The 16,190-nt window shown below is 45.4% G+C and overlaps 1 non-coding gene across 1 annotated transcript; it reads left to right on the top strand.

Moving 5' to 3' along the window:
- Positions 1-11,118: 11,118 nt before the first annotated feature.
- On the top strand, positions 11,119-11,192 carry TRNAN-GUU (transfer RNA asparagine (anticodon GUU)). Its single transcript has one exon. It is a non-coding gene; the product is annotated as a tRNA-Asn (tRNA).
- Positions 11,193-16,190: the final 4,998 nt, after the last annotated feature.

Here is a 16,190-nt window from a genome sequence, read left to right as displayed (position 1 = left end):
TGAACTTCTTGGTTTTCAGAGACATAATAGGTGTCACCAGTAGAGACAATGTAGGGCCCAGATGAAAAGGTGAGGGGATATCAGGAGATAAAAGTACCCTGCAGTCAGCCTTGTCCTGTGCCCTCCTTGGATTCAGACTGTGGCTTGTTCTGCAAGGTGACTCAGAGCAGAGAAAGGAGGAGAGTTGGTTATAGGGCCCATTGAGCTTTCAGGGGGTAAGGAACTCCTCCCAAATTTCTTCAGTTCAGTTGCTCAGTCCTGTCCAACTCTTTGCGGCCCCATGGACTGCAGCACTCTAGGCTTCCCTGTCTATCGCCAGTTCCTGAGTTTGCTCAAACTCATGTTCATGGAATCGGTAATGCCATCCAACCATCTCATCCTCTGTCATCCCCTTATCCTGCTCTCAAGCTTTCCCAGCATCAGGGTCTTTTCCAAAGAGTCTGCTCTTCACATCAGGTGGCCAAAGTATTGGAGCTTAAACTTCAGCATCAGTTCTTCCAATGAACATTCAGGGCCGATTTCCTCCATGTTTGACTGCTTTGATCTTCTGGATGTCCAAGGGACCCTCAAGAGTCTTCTCAAATACCACAGTTAAAAGCATCAATTAATTCTTCGGTGCTTAATTTTTTTTTATAGTCCAACTCTCACATCTACACATTATTACTGGAAAAACCATAGCTTTGGTTACACAGACCTTTGTTGGCATAGTAACGTCTCTGCTTTTTAACATGCTATCTAGGATGGTCATATCTTTTCTTCCAAGGAGCAAGCATCTTTTAATTTCATGGCTGCAGTCACCATCTACAGTGATTTTGGAGCCCAAGAAAATAAAGTCTGTTACTGTTTCCATTGTTTCCCCATCTATTTTCCATGAAGTGATGGGACTAGATGCCATAATCTTTGTTTTTTGAATGTTGAATATTAAACCAGCTTTTCCACTCTCCTCTTTCACTTTCATCAAGAGGCTCTTTACTTCCTCTTCGCTTTCTGCCATAAAGGTGGTGTCACCTGCATATTTGAAGTTATTGATATTTCTTTCAGAAATCTTAATTCCAGCCTGTGCTTTATCTAGCCTGGTATCTCACATGATGTACTTTGCATAAAAGTTAAAGAAGCAGGGGTACAATATACAGCTTTGACATACTCATTTTCCAATTTGGAACCAGTCCATTGTTTCATGTCATGTTCTAACTGCTGCTTCTTGACCTGCATACAGATTTCTCAGGAGATGGGTAAGGTGGTCTGGTATTCCCATCTCTTGAAGAATTTTCCACAGTTTGTTGTGATCCACACAGTCAAAGGCTTTGGCATAGTCAATAAAGCAGAAGTAGATGTTTTTCTGGAATTCTCTTGCTTTTTCTATGATCCAAAAGATGTTGGCAATTTGATCTCTGGTTCCTCTGTCTTTTCTGAATCCAGCTTGAACATCTGGATGTTCTTGGTTCACATACTGTTGAAGCCTATCTTGGAGAATTTTGAGCATTACTTTGCTAAATATGAGATAAGTGCAATAGTTTAGTAGTTTGAACATTCTTTGGTATTGCCTTTCTTTGGGATCGGAATGAAAACTGACCTTTTCCAGTCCTGTGGCCCTTCTGAGTTTTCCAATTTACTGGCATATGAGCACAGCACTTTAACAGCATCATCTTTTAGGATTTTAAATAGCTTAGCTGGAATTCCATCATCTCCACTAGCTTTGTTTGTAGTGATGCTTCCCAAGGCCCACTTGACCTCAAACTCTAGAATGTCTGGCTCTAGGTAAGTGATCACACCTTTGTGGTTATCTGTCATGAAGATCTTTTTTGCATGGTTCTTCTGTGTATTCTTGCCACCTTTTTAAAATATCGTCTGCTTCTGTTAGGTCCATACCATTTCTTTGCATGAAATGTTCCCTTGGTATCTCTAATTTTCTTGACGAGACCTCTAGTGTTTCCCATTCTGTTGTTTTGCTCTATTTCTTTGCATTGATCACTGAGGAAGGCTTTCATATCTCTCCTTGCTATTCTTTGGAACTCTGCATTCAGATGGGTATATCTTTCCTTTTCTCCTTTGCCTTTAGCTTCTCTTCTTTTCTCAGCTACTGGTAAGGCCTCCTCAGACAACCATTTTGCCTTTTTGCATTTCTTTTTCTGTCCCCCTGTTTCTTGGGCCAAGGAAAATGCAAGAGCACCTGCTGCCATGACTTCCACCCTGCTTTGTGTTTCTTGAATGGGAATGCAAATCTCAGGAAAGGGGAAATTCTGTTTCCGGCTGGGACCTTTCACATGTGAGGTGAACTACACTATGGAAGCAAGGCCTGTGTTTTGTTTGATGCTATGTCCATGTAAACCTCTGGTCCTGCCCACATTCTCCTGTTCACCAGTCTTTCAAACTTAAGAAGGAACCTGGAACCACCAGTGATACATCAGATGAGGAGACTGCAACTGCCAAGAGCCCCTGCTCTAGGGCTCCTCCCTTCCTCCTGAAACCAGGACACTTGGGCACGCAGAGTCTGGCTTCCAGATCCCACACCCAGCGCAGAGTCTCCAGTCCCACTGCTATGCCCCTGAGAGCAGTGGTCAGCCCAGCGGATGCCTCAGCTCTGGGAAGCTACAGGAGCGGGGAAAGTGGGGTTACCTTTGTTTGAACCCGAGGGAGCCTGTCACGCAACAGTGTAGACCCTGCTCCTCCAGTGCTATGGACCCGCACCTGGGTTGCCCTGTTCATCACATAGGGATTCGGTGGCCTCGGCTCTCAGGAATGATCAGAGCTTTGAATTCACTCAGGAGACACACAATCTTCTCTCCTCGTCCTCCACTCTTCTCCCAAGCTTGAAGTTCAGGCAGGTCAGTGAACTGCTTCTAGTCAGTTACTTGTTCAATTAGTGAGGCCCAGGTGCTATAGGGAGCTTGATAGTTGAGAAGCAAACATCAGAGTGCTGAAACCTTTGGGATTCTGTCTTCAGGGAAAAAAAAAAAGGAGGGGGATGAGGAAGCCTCCAGCTGAGACCTGGCTTCCCAAATATCACTAAGGACCGCGGATTCAGGAAAGTGGATGGCCTCAATGGATAATAGTATTAGGGAAGGCCCCAGGGCTCCAAGCAAAATTCTGGTTCTTTCCCCTTCCACCCCTGTGACAAGGGTGTTTTCCCATCTTACCTGATGCTCTGTTTGCTCAGACCAAACACACTTCTCTTTGACACCAGTCTTTCATACCACATTGCCAACTTGTCAGAAAATCCTGTTTTTCTTTGATTTGTTGCGGATTTTGATGCACATAATCTTTTTCTTGGTCTGATTTCCTCCCTCAACTTTCCTCATAAAGGCGTGGAGATGGATTCAATTTGAGATCTAGCTCTACTAAAAGTTGAGGGTTTGAGAATTTTAGCCTCCAATGTGTGGGCTGGGCCACAGTTTAGACTTCTCTTGGCCAGGCCGGTCAATATTGGCCTCTCTCCGGCCTGTCCTCCAGGGTCAGGAGCAGAACCAGGCCGCCCCAGGTGGCCCCTGTCACCAGGTCTAGAGCCCCACGCCTTGCTGGAACCAGTGGAGAAGCTCCGGAGTGGGCATAAATTCAAATTGCCTGGAGCCAGCGAGGTGCAGGTGAGCAGCGCACCTGCGAGCGCGTGGCGACTTGCGGTTCTCAGGCCACCAGTGCCCTCCCTGTCCCCTGGTTCTGATCCTGTGGGCAGTAACCTCCAGGCAAGAAGAGACCAGTAGGAGAAGGGCAGCGTCTCCTTCAAGCCCTGTCCAGTCAGCATCCAACAATGGTCTTGAAGAGACACAATGAGAGGGGGCATAGTTTAGGGGAAAAGAAGAAATCCTCGGTGATTTCCTCATCGAAATGCCTCATGAAGATGAAGTGGGAGCCTGCAGCGATCCTTTCCTCCTGACGCTGGTGAAGATGGGTGGAGTTCCCCTCAGCAGCTGGAGCCAAAGCCAACGATCTTGGCCAGGAGGCCAGTGAATAAGCAGTCCTTCTTCCTCCCTAGCTGGGTAGCACTTGAACTTGCAGCACTGGAGCGTGTAGCCCTTGACTTTTGATGGATTCCAAAGATGTAACAGACAGGTTTATTTCTTCTTTTGATTAATTTTTTCTCCAGCTTTATTGAGATATAATTGACATATAACACTGCGTGAGTTTAGCACGTTGATTGGCTACAGTTATATATGGCAAAATGATTCCCACGTTGATTGGCTACAGTAATATATGGCAAAATGATTCCCACCAGAGCATTAACTAGCACCTCCATCCCATCACATAATTCTCATTTTTTGTGTGTGATGAGAACATTTATGATCCAGCTTCTTGCATCTTTCAAGCACACATATAATGAAGTGCTTTGACAAAGTTTATACCCAGGTAACTGACATTCTAAGATGTGACAAGAATTCCTTGGCAGTCTAGTGATTAGAACTTGGTGCTTTCACAGCTGTGGGCCAGGGTTTGTGGAACTAAGATCCCGCAGTCGGTGTTCAGTCATGTATGCTCAGTCATATCCAACTCTTGTGTGATGCCATGGACTGTAGCCCACAAGGCTCCTCTCTTTATGGGATTTTCCAGGCAAGAATACTGCAGTGAGTTGCCATTTCCCTCTCCAAAGCAGATTTCTTTTTAACATACTTATTAAGGTTGGTAGTGGCTGATGGCTAGATCAGCCTTTATTTGCTGATATGGCAGGTAACCTTTATCATTCACTTTCCTCCCCTCTCCCTTCTGATCTCATTTGTTTGGCTGCACCCATTGAATTCCATGGGCAAGAAAGACCTGGAAATGCTGGTTGCCAGGGTCAGCCTCAAGCACACAGATCAGGGGCGAAAGGTAGACAGGAAACCAGGAACCAGGAACAGCAGAGAACATTTAGCCCAAGTGTAATGAGCCCAACACTCAGGGGGCCTCCTTTTAGTCCTGGTGCCACCACTTACCTTCCTTTTGACCTTGGATCAACTGCAGTTTGCAAAATCAATTTTGTAAGTGTCATGTGAAAGAAATAATAAGTACTTCATAAAGCTGTTGTGTAGATTAAATGAGATAATCAAGTACTACAGCTGGCACAGCATGTGGCTAATATTAAGTATGTTCTAGTAGGAAACAATCAAAGATAAGCTGCTACTTCATTCTTTTGTAACATTTGAGTTAATTTTTTAAACATTTCAATAAATTTTTTCTTTATGAGTGTAACATCCATTTGCAAAATAAATTCATATTAAAGAATAAAATATTTTACATGGAATTTATAAAATATATGCCCACAGAAGGGATTTGCTTATAGTAGCTTTGTTCATGATAGTTCCCAAATTGAAAACCATTCAAATGTCCATCATGAGGTTAATAGATATAATTGTGATATATTTATTCAAGGAATGATACTCTTCAATAAAATGAAACAAATTTCTGATATATGGCAACAATATGGGTTAAAACATCACCCTGAACAATGAAAAGAGTACATACTCTGTGGAGCCACCTATGGGAATTACTAGATGAGGCAAACTAACCCCTAGTGAAAAGAACTAGATCACTGAGCACCTGGGACAGGGAGTGGTAGGGGGATTGACTGCAAAGGAGCACAAGAGGATATTTTGGAATACTGGAGATGTTCTTGTACAGGGTAGTGGTACCATAGGTACATTCACTTATCAAGTCATCAAACTTGAAATGGGTACTTTCCATTATTTTAAAATTATATCTTAAGAAATTATATTTTTTAAAAGTAATGAGAAAAATTATTCAAAATTTTAATTGCTTGATTAAATTATAATCATTTTTATTATTATTATTATCATTAGAGTTCTTTTAGAAATGTATCTCTCTTAAGGTAAACAAGTTGAAAGTTCAACAGTTTCTTTATTTTTGTGTTTTTCCATTGAATTTATGCACTATTAAATGGGAATACATTAAAATAGGAATATAACCTATAAGAGCTCAAATATAAAAGTTTATTTGTATATATTCTTCTGTCGGTTGATATGCCTAAATGACTCCATCAACATTTACCTACATTAACAGAAGTTACTTTTGAATTTAAGATGTTTCAAAATTTTACATATTTGTATTTTCTGCATCATTTGAATTTTATAGAATAAACATATATACTTTAGGGACTTCCCAGGTAATGCTAATGGTAAAGAACCCACCTGCCAATGCAAAAAACACTAGAAATCTGGGATCGATCCCTAGGGCAGCAAGATCCCCTGGAATATTTCACTCCAATATTCTTGCCTGGAGAATCCCATGGACAGGGGAGCCTAGTGGACTATAGTCCATATGGTCCAAAAGTGTCAGACAGGACTAAAGTGACTGAGCATGCACCCACATACTTTTTGCTAACACTTGGAAATTTAAAAATAGATTTGAAGGAACATATGTGAAGATGTTAACAGTAGTTCATTCCAGGAGGTGGGACTATGGATGATGGCTTATTTTCTTCTTTATATATATTTAACATTTTTAAATTTAAAAAATGAATGACCTGCATATGGTGACTTCAGCCATCAAATCAAAAGACTCTTGCTCCTTGAAAGAAAAGCTATGACCAATCTAGACTGCATATTTAAAAGCAGAGAAATTACTTTGCCAACAAATGTCCATCTAGTCAAAGCTATGGTTTTTCCAGTAGTCATGTATGGATGTGAGTTGGACTATAAAGAAGACTGAGCACCAACAGATTGATGCTTTTGAACTGTGGTGTGGGATAAGGCTCTTGAGAGTTCCCTGAACAGCAAGGTGATCAAACCAGTTAATCCTAAAGGAAATCAGTCCTGAATATTCATTGGAAGGACTGATGTTGAGACTGATGCTCCAATACTGTAGTCACCTGATGGGAAGAACTGACTCATTGGAAAAGACCCTGATGCTGGGAAAGATTGAAGGCAGGAGAAGGGGACAGCAGAGGATGAGATGGTTGCATGGCATTACCCACTCGATGGACATGAGTTTGAGCAAGTTCGGGGAAATGGTGATGGACAGGGAAGCCTGGCATGCTGCAGTCCATGGGGCCGCAAAGAGTCGGACATGACTGAGCGACTTAACAAACAAAGACAGCTCTGTCACTGAGTCCTTCTTTAACCACTTAAGGTTCCAAAATATAAGAATCTGAGAAGTACTCCTTTGCACCCGGAAGGGAACACTTTAATTAGCTATTCAAGTCCATCACGGGCCTCATCCATACTTTTCTCTCAAGCAGTAAAGGACACAATTGTTCTGCTCTGCTCACCGTCGTGGGACATCTTCTCGGTGGAGCAGTCACTGCAGGATGCAGGATCCGGTCCGGCTCCAGACTCCCAGTGGCTCCTCTCCCCTTTGGCCCCAGAGCAGCCTGGCCCAGTGGCCATGGGTCAGGGACTTGGAGTCTCCTCAGATGCCAAAGTCTGCGACCGACGCTCCTCTTTCGGGTTGAGCTGGGACTAATGGACGAGATTTCCAAGAGTCAAGGTTCAAATATTGGCTGAACAGCTGTTTTGCATGCCCAGTGAAGACTTAGGAGCAAGAAACTCTGAATAAAGTCATAATAAACTGGGATAGGGTCAATTAATATTCAGAATAATAGAGAACCTGAATAAAACATAGTTCTTCCCAGTCAGGTCTGGAACCCTGTACCGGAAAGCTGCCATCCTGGCTGATCAGTGACTACAAGGCGTGCAGTGTGAAGCCCCCTCACAGGGCAGGACTCGGGGGTGCAGCCTCTCCCATTTGCCCCCAAGATCCTGGGTAACCCGACGGCAGGCGGGGGGTGCGGCACTGGCTGGGTCGCTGCTCCCCTGGGCGGGGAATAGAGAGGAGGTCAGGGGCTGGGCCTCCAATGGCCAGGGATGGGCAGAGCCACCTGGGTCCAGCGAGGAGGCCCTGGGTCGGCCCCACACTTGTCCATCGGGTCCATGTGAACTATGCCGCTGGAAGGCAGGTCCTATTAGGGGAGTAAAGAGTGTCCTAGTTCTAATTAACCAGAAAGGTCCCATCCAATTTTTGGATCGCTGGATTCAGAGTTCAGAGTGCTCACCATTACACCATGGAATCCCTTTGAAAGATACCTGCTGTTTGTCACCAGAAGTGGATAAGGGCTTCTTTAGGCTCCATACTTCCGGCTGGTAACCAAGACAGTTCTTCTAGGGTTCCGACCTGACTTGTATACTGTTGACTGGAGTGGGTGCTCATCCCCTTTGCGTTCTTTCTGCTCCTCTCCTTTGACTGACTTCTCTCACTTCACTTGCACCTCAGGAAATGAAGTAAAATCCACTTCAGGTTTCGGCCCATGGAAAAGCCCCTGAAGTCTCCATCATCAACCACTTATTCTGCCTCCGTTTGCCAGTGTCCCATCCTGAGGTAAAATTTCTCCAAATAAGAGTGTAATTTTCCTTTCCTTTGCTTTCACCCTTTCACCATAGCCCAGAGAGGGCAGATGGTTATCAGGAGGTGGGATTTCCCTTGGTCACATAGCATGGATTACCTCCAAAGCCACCACCATCTCTTATGTGTAATATATAAAGTGTGTCAGCAGTCCAGTGAAAGTGGAGCTGGAGAATTCTATTCTTCTTCACACTTCTGATGGGAGGGTAGTGTTTCTTTATTTTATTTTTTTTTACAAGTGTATATTTGTTAGATTTATAAGATAAGTAAAAATGAACAAAACACTCAGACAAACCAGGCCAAACTCACCTGCTGCTAAGTTGCTTCAGTCATGTCCGACTCTCTGCGACCCCATAGACGGCAGCCCACCAGGCTTCCCCATCCCTGGAATCCTCCAGGCAAGAATACTGGAGTGGGTTGCCATTTCCTTCTCCAATGCATGAAAGTGAAAAGTGAAAGTGAAGTCACTCAGTCACCTGGGGTGACTCAGATCAACTACGTGCCACAGGGGCCACAAGGTAGGACTCTGACATTTAGGCAGTCACACATTTTTTGTCAGATTGGTCAAGTCAATTTCATTCCAATTAACATATCAAGATCCAGAAACTTCACAATTTTTTTTAAAAAGCACACAAAATCAAGGTACCCAGAAGCACTGATTGCTGGATCAAAGAAGGTGTGTATCTAAGTTGTCTTACAGTGTAGACAGTATTATATACACAAAATACCATTATGCTAAATATTTACATGAATAATAAATATAAATCCACATTATGGCTCAGAGTAATATTCTTTCCTTCTTAATTTTCACCCAATGTCATTTCTTCCTTTATCCAATACACAGAACAGAAAAAGTAGTATCTGTTTTAATGGCCAAAAAACAGAGTCAGAAAGACGCCCAGTGTTGCCTGGAGACTTATTTTGTTCCCAGAGACTGGACAGAGGTTGACTCAAGGAGGAAGGAGACAAAGGGGAAGTTCTTTTATGAGGAGGACGTTCATAGCTCGGTGGTGAGAAGATGAAACTTTTTTGTATAATGAAAAAGTCCGAGTGGTAACAAACAACACAAAGAGCTCTTTCAGGAGAAACTGAAGGTCGATCAAAGTTTATAAGTGCAAGGATCAGAAATGGTCTCTGGCTGATACAGGAAGAAAAGATATCCATGTGTTGAGAGATCACAGAGTAGCCAGGATGCCAGGAAAACTGTGCTCTGACAAGGGGCAAGGAGGGAATCAGGTGAGGTCAGATTGTGTTGGGTGGAGATGTGTGTTCTTCCCATTTCCTCCAGCCCATATATTGGTTCCAGACCTGCAATCAGAGAATTGGTGAACAAGAGCAGTCACAGCAGGCAGTGTCTTGATTCTGTTTACAGAAATTTCTAGAAGCAACAAGCTAATTTAACATGAAATAAATAAGGGTAGGGGTTGTCAAAAGATTCAGAGGATAATGACAATATTATTTCACTGCCTATAACATTATTGATACAATAGTTTCTAAATCCAGGCACATCTGACAACGGATTGAAGAATGTTCTTATTGCTTTCACTTTACAGAAGAAAGAAGAGAGGTACAAGAAGTTTCTTCATTTGTCTAAGACCACACATGGGTAGAACCATTCTTACAACCAAGAGTTTATGCTTCTGAGTACAGATTAGTTGGGTCTTCCTTCTCAGATGTGGTTGTGTCAGGATTTCTCAGTTGTAGAGATGGGAAGAAGAGCAAGTAGGAGAGAGAGGGCAAGAGAAGGAGGAGGGATGAGTGGAAGAACAAATTCTTTGATTCTCCTCTCCCTCCCCTTCCCCTCTCATCTCCCCCACTTCCCCACCTCCCTTGCCTCCTGCTTTCCTTTTGGGGAGAGCTCTTTGCCTCCTTCCCCACTGTGTTATGGGGACTGAGACAATGATCCTCTCTGGGCCTCCTGGAGGTCTCCATGCCATCCTCCCAAACCCACCTTTCCTGTTTGGTTTTCAATTCCCACCCCTTCCCATTCCCAGGTGGACCCCACAGAATGCAGTCTACCCAGCTGGGCTATCCGAACTCCATCCGATAGGCGGTGTCCAATAAGCTTTTCCATGTCCCGCCGCACGGGATGCTGGTAAATCAAAAACTGGGATAAAGGCTTTTTAAAAAGAACTTTTCACTTTGAAAACTTTTCCATATGTCCTCAGGGGTCTTCATGGGACAAAGGGCTAAAGACGACAGTGTAGCCATCCAAGTGTTAGAGTGTCCTGGTGAGTGCCAAACCCTGTCCCAGGGGTGCAGACACAGGGCAACCATCACCAGACCTCTGCACTGGTGGAAATTACCTGGTGGACACAGGAAACCTAAGCACAACCTCGGCCCCAGAGGCCTTTGCCGGGGTGGGCAAACTGTCATTCATTGAGTGTAGGTGAGGATACGGGAAGAGCCATCATTGGCACCCACAGGGTGTTCAGCTGTCCTTGGATCTCATTCGGTTCAGGCCCGGAGGGTCCGAGCCCTGGATCCTGATATCTATCTCTGAGGGCGTGGGCATCTGTGGCAGGTAGGGGGAAGGACCTGAATGAATAAGTAAGTAAAGTCTCTCAGTCGTGTCCGACTCTTTGCGACCCTGTGGACGGTAGCCTACCAGGCTCCTCTGTCCATGGGATTTTCCAGGCAAGAGTACTGCCATTTCCTTCTCCAGGGGATCTTCCTGTCCCAGGAATCAAACCCAGGTCTCCAGGTCTCCAGCATTGTAGACAGACGCTTTACCGTCTGAGCCACCGGGGAAGTGTCTCCTCCATGCAGAGACAAGCAGAAGTATGTGTCGTTGTCTCTGTGGCGCAATCGGTTAGCGCGTTCGGCTGTTAACCAAAAGGTTGGTGGTTCGAGCCCACCCAGGGACGGCAAATTGAGATTTTAGAGAATACCAAAGAGACCCTCTTTTTCCAAGAGGAGCGTCGGTCATTCCTGAGAGCCCAGAGCACTGATGGCAGGCGCCGTGAAAAGTGCCATTGAGGTCCGCAGCCCAGGAGGGTTGGCGTCCACACTGTTGGGCTGCAAGGTCTCCTGGGCTTCGGACCCCTGGTCCCCCGCCTCCTGCGGCTTCCGGGAGCTGGGGAGTCTGCTCTCGGGTGCGCAGCTGAGGGTCCGAGGACTCTGCGTTGGGTGCGGGACCCCGAATGCAGTCTGTGGGGGCCCGAGGGGCCTCACTTCAGGAGAGAGGAGGAACCCTAAAGCAGGGCCCTCGGGAGCCGCTGTCTCCGTGCACGAGAGAGCTTGGGGCTCCAAGGTTTCTGCATGAGTGTTAAAAGTTGGTGGCTTGGCTAGTGGCGGCAGAACCTTGGGTTTTCCTGGATACAGTGTTCAGTGGTAGCGATTGTCCCCTTTCCATAGTGTAGTGGTTATCACATTCGCCTCATGCATGAAAGGTCCCCGGAAATAGATCGCTTTTTCCCCCCTGAGATTTGCGTTCTCATAGGCAAAACGAAAAGGCGTGAAAGGCACGGGGTGAGGCAGCTGACGCAGCTGTAGGAAGAGTTGGTGACCACCTGAAAGTCTACTCAACACAAGAAAGCAGCCCTCCTTTCTCTGCTCCGAGTCCCTGCGGAGCCCAGGCCCAGTTCATCCCAGGGGGGAAGGACAGGGCTGACTTCGGGTCACCTTTACCTCCGGAAACCCCTTCGGCTCCTTGTCGGACTCCTGGATCTCTTTCACATGTTCACAGATTGTCACTGAAAACCAAGGAGCTCATTCCCGTGAAGCTCACTTGCAGTTTCCAACTCAGCACGTGAGGAGTGGTTTTATTTTCCTGGTGGAAGAAAAGAGACTGCACCCAGGTCTCACCGTGGGCTTCAGCCAAACACACGGAAATGAAGAATTTGAGGCTCCATGAACTGAGACGGTAGTGGAGGGAAATGAACCGGTACCCGTGAGGTCATTAGGAGAGGCCCCAAGGCCAGGTCAGAGATCTGGAGGTAGACTGATCTGCTCATCGCCCGCTGAACGCCAAGTTGGCACCTGACTGGAGGGAAAACCGAGGTTCACAAAGAGAGCAGCAGGGCAGCACACAGCGCTAGAGCTAGACCAGGAGGGACCCAGTTAGATACTTTGTGACCTGGTCTCAGAAACAGAAGCATCCCCCAGGAAAGGGGATTTAAAGGGCGATGAGCAGCCGGTCAAGGGCTGGGAGCCTTGCACAGCTGCACACAGCTCTGGTCTGCTGGGCAATTTCCTGTTCTCTGCATCTCTGGTTTCATCTTTTACACTCTCAATTTTCACTTGGAGGCCCTAATTCATCTTTTGTGTACAGCTCCCTGGTGGTCTAGTGGCCAGGATTCGGTGTCCACTGCTCTGTGGCCTGAGTTCAATTCCCGGTCAGGGAAAACTCTTTCCGCATCTGTACTCACAGGAGACTTCCTCTTCCTGCTCAGACCAGAATTGTATTTTGCATCAAGATCCAATGCAGAAGAGTTTCTGCACTGAGTTCCTAAATGTCACTGAGTCTGGACCTCAGGGCACTTGACCTGGGGCTGGCTGTTGGAGGTGAGATTTCAAAGAATAGCAAGGAGAGATAAGAAAGCCTTTCTCAGTGATTAATACAAAGAAAGAGAAGAAAACAATAGAATGGGAAAGACTAGAGATCTCTTCAAGAAAATTAGAGATACCAAAGGAATATTTCATGCAAACATGGGCACAATAAAGGACGAAAACAGTATGGACCTAACAGAAGCAGAATATATTAAGAAAAGGTGGCAAGAATGCACAGAAGAACAATACATTAAAGATCTTAATGACCCAGTAGCCATGATGCTGTGATCACTCACCTGGAGCCAGACATCCTGGAGTGCATGGTCAGGGGGAACTTAGGAAGCATCACTACCAACAAAGTTAGTGGAGGTGATGGAATTCCAGCTGAGCTATTTCAAATCCTAAAAGATGATGCTGTGAAAGTGCTGCACTCAATATGCCAGCAAATCTGGAAAATCAGCAGTGGCCACAGGACTGGAAAAGGTCAATTTTCATTCCAGTCCCAAAAAAAGGCAATGCCAAAGAATGTTCAAACCACTGCACAACTGCACTAATTTGTCATGCTAGCAAAGTAGTGCTCAAAATTCTCCAAACTAGGCTTCAACAGTATGTGAACCGAGAATTTCCAGATGTTCAAGCTGGATTTAGAAAAGGCAGAGGAACCAGAGATCAAACTGCCAACATCTTTTGGATCGTAGAAAAATCAAGAGAATTCCAGAAAAACATCTACTTCTGCTTCATTGACTAAGACTTTAGTCAAAGGAAGCCTTTGATTGTGTGGCTTACAACAAACTGTGGCAAATTCTTCAAGAGATGGGAATACCATACCACCTTACCTGCCTCCTGAGAAACCTGTATGCAGGTCAAGAAGTAACTGTTAGACCCGGACATGGAACTGTTAGGTAGGTAGAATGAGGAAAAGGAGTCCAAAATGGCAGTGGCCAAAAGACAAGGAAGGGAAAAGCCCGTGAAAATAAAACAAAGGAAGGTCCAACAACCAAGGTGAGGACCTCAGGTAAAACAAACAACACTCCTGGCTGGCCCAAGTTACATAGGGCAGGCCCAGGGGAAAAAAAGCATATAAAAAGAGGAGCCAAAGCTAGCTCTCTCTCTCTCTCTCCCGCATGCTGGGGTGCTCTTCTCTTCGCATCTTTGGATCTACGTGCCCTCATGCCTTGAAGATGGATTTTCCTGCTATCTTCTAAATAAAATAGAACTGTAGCACTGAGCTGTAACACTGATTTGTCTAAGAGCTAAAACATGGTCCATTCGAGACCTGAGAGCTGTGACACGGTCTGTCCAAGACCTGAGAGCTGTGACACACTGACAGGGCTTTAATGTCCATCACTCCAAATCTTTGTTGTGACGAGACAAAGAGCCGAGGAGCATACACTCACCTGACAGAACAATGGACTGGTTCCAAATTGGGAAAGGAGTACATCAAGGCTGTATATTGTCACACTGCTTATTTAACTTCTATGAAGAGTACATCATATGAAATGCTGGGCTGGATTAAGCACAAGCTGGAATCAAGAGAAATATCAATAACCTCAGATATGTAGATGACACCACCCTTATGGCAGAAAGTGAAGGGGAACTAAAGAGCCTCTTGATGAAAGTGAAAGAGGAGAGTCAAAAAGCTGGCTTACAACTCAACATTCAAAAAACTAAGATCATGGCATCTGGTTCCATCACTTCATGGCAAATAGATGGGGAAACAATCTAAACGGTGACAGATTGTATTTTCTTGTGCTCCAAAATCACTGCAGATTGTGGCTGCAGCCATGAAATTAAGACACATGCTCCTTGGAAGAAAAGCTATGACAAACTTAGACAGCATATTAAAAAGTGGAGACATTACTTTGCCAACAAAGGTCCATCTAGTCAAAGCTATGGTTTTTCCAGTAGTCATGTATGGATGTGAGAGTTGGACTATAAAGAAAGCTGAGTGTTGAAGAATCGATGTTTTTGAACCGTGGTGTTGGAGAAGACTCTTGAGAGTCCCTTGGACTGCAAGGAAATCAAACCAGTCAATCCTAAAGGAAATCAGTCCTGAATATTCATTGGAAGGACTGGTGCTGAAACTGAAGCTTCAATACTTTGACCACCTGATGGGAAGAACTGACTCACTGGAAAAGACCCCGATGTTGGGAAAGACTAAAGGCAGGAGGAGAAGGGGACGACAGAGGATGAGATAGTAGGATGGCATGACATGGTAGGATTGATGGACGTGAGTTTGAGCAAACTCTGTGAGTTGGTGGTGGACAGGGAAGCCTGGCATGCTGCAATCCATGGGGTTGCAAAGAACCGGAGAAGACAGAGACTGAATTGAACTGAGACATAAAAATGCTTGAAGACTTCATCAGCTACATTACAAGAAATGTTAAAGGAGTCCTCCAGGAAGAACAGCACTGACACCAGCTGGAAATCTGGATTTACACAAAGGGATGAAGGAAAAATATAAGATTTTAAATTTAAATCTCTTAGAAATATGGGACAGATTTTTTAAAATAACGGAAGATTTTAGGGTTTATAATGTGCACGGAAAAGAAGAAACGTGAAGAGATACAGCTGCTAATTGCACTCTCTCAGGATATTCTGGACTCCCAGTGACCCTGACCCGGCAAACTCTTGGTTAGGTCCAGAAATGAGGGACAGAAGGGTAGTGAAGGAGGCATTTTTTGGAAAGGAAGAGCAGAGCAGAAAGAACCACAAAGCCTTGGAGTACTTAGTTAAAAGGTACAAGGAGAAAGGTATCCTTGGGTAGGCTTAGAACCACCAACTTTCCGGTTAACAGGCAAAGGGGCTAAACGATCGCGCCACAAAGCTCAATACAAATGGCCTTCTTCTCATCCCCTCGGGTGCCCAATGCCCCAGCAGCGCCTTGCTCCCCTCCCCTCGCAGAAACAGCGCCCCTGAGACGCCCCCCGGCCTGAGCCGGGCGGATGGGTGGGGGTCGAGGGAAGCTGAACACTCGCAGGGCTCCAGTATTTCTTCGGTTCTTTGCTCCGCCTTCACCCGGCCGTCCGAGCCGCCGGCGCTTCGCTCGGTGAGGCGAGAGCTGGAGCCAGCGGGTGGGGAGGGTCGGTCCAAGGGACAAACGCGGAGAGCCGAGAAAGAAGCCTGCGAGGTGGGGACGAGGACAGTCAGACTTCCTAGATGGCATGTGCCGGATCTGGGGAGATGAGAATTGGTTTTTGCTTTTGTTTTGTTTTCTCATCATGTATCAGGATTAAGAGGAAGAGAGCGGAAGCCAGTGAAAGAATAGGAACACCTGAGTAAAGTTTCCAAGAATAAAGTAGTGCATTAATTGGAATCATTTTATGTCAAATGACATAGATTAACGACAATTGTCATCGCTTGGGTTGTGGTGC

Source organism: Moschus berezovskii, chromosome 4 (genome assembly GCF_049115385.1).
Source record: "Moschus berezovskii isolate FMDL1 chromosome 4, NW_MosBer_1.0, whole genome shotgun sequence".
Classification (NCBI taxonomy): Eukaryota; Metazoa; Chordata; class Mammalia; order Artiodactyla; family Moschidae; genus Moschus; species Moschus berezovskii.
This window is presented reverse-complemented; position numbering and strand designations above follow the sequence as displayed.